Source organism: Petaurus breviceps, unplaced genomic scaffold (genome assembly GCF_028583685.1).
Source record: "Petaurus breviceps papuanus isolate PSGF00001 unplaced genomic scaffold, PetGlider_PUasm1.0 90510, whole genome shotgun sequence".
In the NCBI taxonomy this organism is placed as follows: domain Eukaryota; kingdom Metazoa; phylum Chordata; class Mammalia; order Diprotodontia; family Petauridae; genus Petaurus; species Petaurus breviceps.
Genome location: NW_027187267.1, coordinates 3,969,497 through 3,974,146, shown reverse-complemented (window position 1 = coordinate 3,974,146; position 4,650 = coordinate 3,969,497). Strand labels below are relative to the sequence as shown.

General features: G+C 52.0%; 1 protein-coding gene across 2 annotated transcripts in view; it reads right to left on the bottom strand.

Moving 5' to 3' along the window:
* The window catches only part of PEA15 (proliferation and apoptosis adaptor protein 15), an 11,598-nt gene extending 7,257 nt beyond the window's left edge, over nt 1-4,341 (bottom strand). The window contains exon 1 of one of the 2 annotated variants that reach the window (XM_069062892.1): nt 4,185-4,341. The gene's annotated coding sequence lies outside the window, so the exon portion shown is untranslated. The remainder of the gene's footprint in view (nt 1-4,184) is intronic. The other variant, XM_069062894.1, reaches the window with a different exon arrangement.
* Between the last annotated feature and the right edge of the window lie 309 nt (nt 4,342-4,650).

Below are 4,650 nucleotides of genomic sequence, written 5' to 3'. Positions count from 1 at the left end.
TTAGTCTGGGCCACCCCAAGCTAGAGGTTGTGGGAGAGGGAGGGGGATAAATACTGTTTTAGTAAATGCTTATCAGTCTGATACATTGGGATGGGAGTTGCCCAGCTGATAGGGTGGGAGGGTTAAGTTTAGAACTGGGAGCAGAGGCTGAGGTAGGAGCGTATTATGGGAGAGAGAAAAAGATAGGACTTGCGGATGGATGGTGGGGGGCACTTTGAGAAGAAGGCACTGAATACTCTTGGGAAAAATAATAAGATTGGGATGGGGGCAAGAACTAATAGTAATGGTCACTAAAGGACATCTATACACTTTGACATTAAATGAACCTTGAGCAAGTCACTACCTATCCAAGCCTGAGTTTCTTAATTTGTAAAAAGTAAAGGTTGGGTTACAGGATTATTACAGTCACTTCCAGCTTCAATTCTGTAGTCCTATGACTTTCCCCAACTGTGTGTTTGAATCTGCTTTTTGTCCCCTTCATGTTTGTGGATTAGGGATGATTAATAACATTCAATACTGGAAATGGAAATGGAAAAAAGTGTCTGTTTTAGACTGTCGTGAGTTTCGGAGAAAACTGGGGAAAAGATTCCTGCCCAAACTATTCCTGATGATTTTTTCTTCACCCCAAGCACTGGGGCAGACCCACATTTTAAGTGCCTTGGAAAAAGGGCTGTGGTCCCTAAATACCCCCTGGACTTCATCTCTTGAAGGCTCCTACCCTAGGTGACTCCACATGCTCAAACTCTACACATTCTCCTTCTTCCTCCTTACTGCCTCTCCCTCATGCCCCTCACAATGACTATCCGGTGCCAAATTCCCCAGTAAGCTCAGAATAATGCAGTGGGAGTTGGGATTAGGAGGACCAACCTCTGCCCTCACATCTGCTTTAGCTGCTCCAGCACCAGGCACTGGTGCTGAGGGAGAGGCTCTTCTGCACAGAGGCACAGGCAGTAAAAAAATGGAAGATGGAACCGTGGTTGGGGGAATGGTGTACCTGTGACTCCTGAGGAGTTTGAATCTTCTGGTGCTGCTACTCTGACCTGTCCAGAGAGGGATCGGAGTGATTGGGGAATGGCTAGATAGACTTAATGGAGCAAACTACACAATAAGAAACGGTGCATATAAGGAATTCAGAGAACCATAGGAAGATATGAACTATGTAATAAGCAAAGCCGGGAAAACAAGATAACCAATAACATAATGCAACAATGTAAAATGGAAAGAACTGAAACTGGAAGCTGTAAAATTATGACCTAAAGTTAGGTTCCAAAGAAAAGAAAGGAGAATGTACCTCCCTCCCCTTTGTGTGGAAAACTGCATATGACATGGCACTTAGTTTTACTCAATTGATTTTTTCTTTTTGTTGTTTTTAGGGATGGTTTTTAGGATGGTTCCCTGGGACGGGGAAGGAATGAGTGGTATTTTGGGAAATGAAGGTGATGTAAAGAATAAAAGATAATTTTAAAAATGTAAGTGAGTTGAAGGAGAGGCTGGTGGGGTAGGGTAAAGACCAAGAAAGTAATTTCCTTGTCATAATCTGAAGTAAAAAGTCTTAATGCACAGAGTGCTTTACATCAATATTGATATCAGTAGAATGTAAGCTCCTTGAGGGCAGATAGTGTTCCTTTCCTCAGTGCCTAGTATAGGGGCTGGCACATAGCAGACACTTAATCAATCCTTGCTGAATTAAATTGATTGTCATTATTTAAACTTGTGGGCCTGGAGATCTATCTTTTCTTTGCTTCTACCTGCTCCCCTAAGATGGAAGTACTGAATCCTGGAAAGGGACCAGGCTAGTAAGTACCCAAAAGACTTCATGTCCACTTGTTCCCCTAACTGTTGCACCTCAGTCTCATTTCAGCTTCTCAGTATCTATTTACTTTTTCTTTCCCATCATCTCCATCCTCCATCCATGTCTCTCTCTCTCTCCCTGTCTCCTTGTCCTATCTTTTATGTCTTCTTCCCTCCCTTTTCCTTGTCTTAATCTCTCTCCTCTTCTTGGTGGCCATATTCCCTCCTCCCTCCTCAATTTTTCTTCCTCCTTAGCTAAGGTTTCTCTCCGAAGGACACATACAGGTTGAGATTGGGGTGACCCCATCCCTCTTTCCCATGACTATCCTTCCTGATAGGAGCAACAGGTACTTGGGACTCCTAGAATTTCCTTTCTTTATTCTTCCCTTGCCTGCTCCATGATTCTGTGGCCACTGTGGTCTAGGAGCCCTGGCTTACACCTAGTCCCCTTGCCCAAGGTAAGAAGGGAAGTAACCAGGTAACACCAGGTAACCAACCTACCCATGATGCAGTGTGTGTGTGTGTGTGTGTGTGTGTGTGTGAGAGAGAGAGAGAGAGAGAGAGAGGAGTCAGTGATCTTGTCCAAGTCAACAGGGATAGTGTTTCTTAGGGTTACCTATATGTATGTATATGATAGTCTGTTTGAAAGCCTGCCTTCGTGAGTTTATATATGAATGTGTGAGGCTGACTAGCACAGTCCCTTATGCATTTGAGGGTGACTGTGTTTTACAAATGTGTATATGTCTAAAGTCTCCCCTCTCTCCCCAACAGGAAGTTGGGGTGAAAAGGTTTCCTTTAGTGGCCTTCACCATTCAGGGTCCAGGCACCAGCACTAGGAGGGACCAGAGGAGCAGGCGGTGGAGGGTACAGCTGGCAATTTCCCCAAGTGTGTTTAACCACAAAGGGAACTAACAATTAAAGTGATTATGGCTCTGACAGCCCTGGGGGCCCCAGGCACACGAACTGCACAGACACAGAGCCCTTCTTCCTTAACTCTTGCTTTCAGACATTGGGAGGTGATGTCAGAGTCTCCCTACCTTTATCACTCTCCCACTTGATCTCTCATTCTCTCTTTTCTGTCTCTTCCTCTCACATTCCCCTCATTCTTTCTGACTCCCTCTCCATCCCTGACTGACTCATACTCATTCTCTTCCTCTCTCCCCACCCCCCCCTTCCTACTCTGATCACTGAGCTCACTGTAGGGGACCTCTATCACTCTGCCAGTTCCTCAGTTCCAGACTGGGGCAGATAGGAGACCACCAAGGTGTCCACACCTCTGCTTCATAACCAACTGAGATCTCCAACTTACCCTTAGGATTTTGCCTCACCTAGTCCGGGGGGAGGGGGGCCAGTAGGGACCAAGATTTTACCCATTCTCTGCTTAAAGCTTTAAACAAGGGTTAAAGCACAGGGTTGGATGAAGCTGCTTAGCAAGTCAGACCAGGGCTAGGACCAGTGGCCCTTCCACACCCCAGGCAGCTGTCCTGTTAGAATCCAGCCTCCTCTAAATCTCCAATCCAGTAGTTCTACTCATGTGGGGGTGGGAGGGAGGAAGAGAAAACGCAGAGCATCCAGGCAGGCTCCTGTGTGTGATTGTGTTTGTGTGTGAGAATCACATCAGTATGTCACCACGACACTGTGTCACTTCTGTGGTAACTGACTCCCAAATAGCCTCCTCCCCGATTATATAGGGTGTCCACCTCTCTTGTCAGTCAGGCACAGATTGCAGGAAGTTGGGGGTATCACTAGATGCCTCTGCTCCTTCCTTAAATAGAACCCCCCTCCGCGACCCTCCTGAGCAGTCCAAGGACCCAGGAGTCCCCCAAGTAAGATATCGACTTTGATCTCTCCAATAACAAGGGGCTGGGGTCCACTGTCCCTGAACCTCAAAGGAGAAAGAGCCAGCACTTGGAAAAAGAGCCTCGAAGGGGATGGGAAGGGAAGAGCCGGGAGGGGAGGGGGAGAAAGACTGGGGGGAGGGGTGCGGCCGAGGCTGTGTCCAGAGTGGAGAGGAAGGAGGGGCGGGGAGCTGGAGCTGGCCTGGGCCGAGGGCTGGGCGGGAAGCGAGCTCCATCCTAATCCCGGCCCCGCTCTGACTCCAGATGCCGAGGGGGGGGGGGGGGGGACGTACAGCCGAAACCGCCCCTCCCTCCCGCTCCAGGATGCGCCCCAAGACGCGCGCGGGCTCCAGCCGGGGCGCCCCCACAGCCACGGCACCCTTCGGACCTCCTCCCGCGGCGTGGCCCCCGAGTCCCCGACCTCGTCTCCCCCGCCCCCCCGCGGCGCGGCCCCAGTCTGGGCGCTGCGGGCCCCCGCCCCCAGCCCGGTCAGCCCGCGGATGTGCGCGCGCCCCTTCCCCCGGGGCCGGGCGTCTGTGCCACCAACCCTGGTACCTTTTCGGAGCTAAGCGCGCAGGGGCCGGGCCGGGCCGGGCACTCCGGACTGCCGGGATTCCTGACCAGCCTCGGGAGCCGCCGCCGCCGCCGCCGCCGCCGCCTCTTCCGCTGCTGCCGGAGCCCGAGCCCCAAGCCCAGCGCCGCCTCGCCCCACCCGGCCGGCCCGTGATGTCAGAGCCGGGGAGGGGCGGGGGGCGGGAGCGGCCGCCGCGGGGGCGGGGGCCGAGGCTCCGGCCGGCCGCGAGAGGCAGGGAAGGGGGGCGTCTGGCGTAGGGGAGGGGATGCCTGCCCTGTCTCCGAGGACTGGGATGTGAGCCACCCCGCCTCCTTCCTCTACTCGGCACTCAGTGCTCTTTGCTCGCTGGTGAGAATGGAAGGAGTGGGGGCTGTAAACAGTTCTTCTCGCCCCCCCTACCCCTCAGTCTCCGGAAGCCACAGCGGGAGACTTAGGATTCTTCCCCCT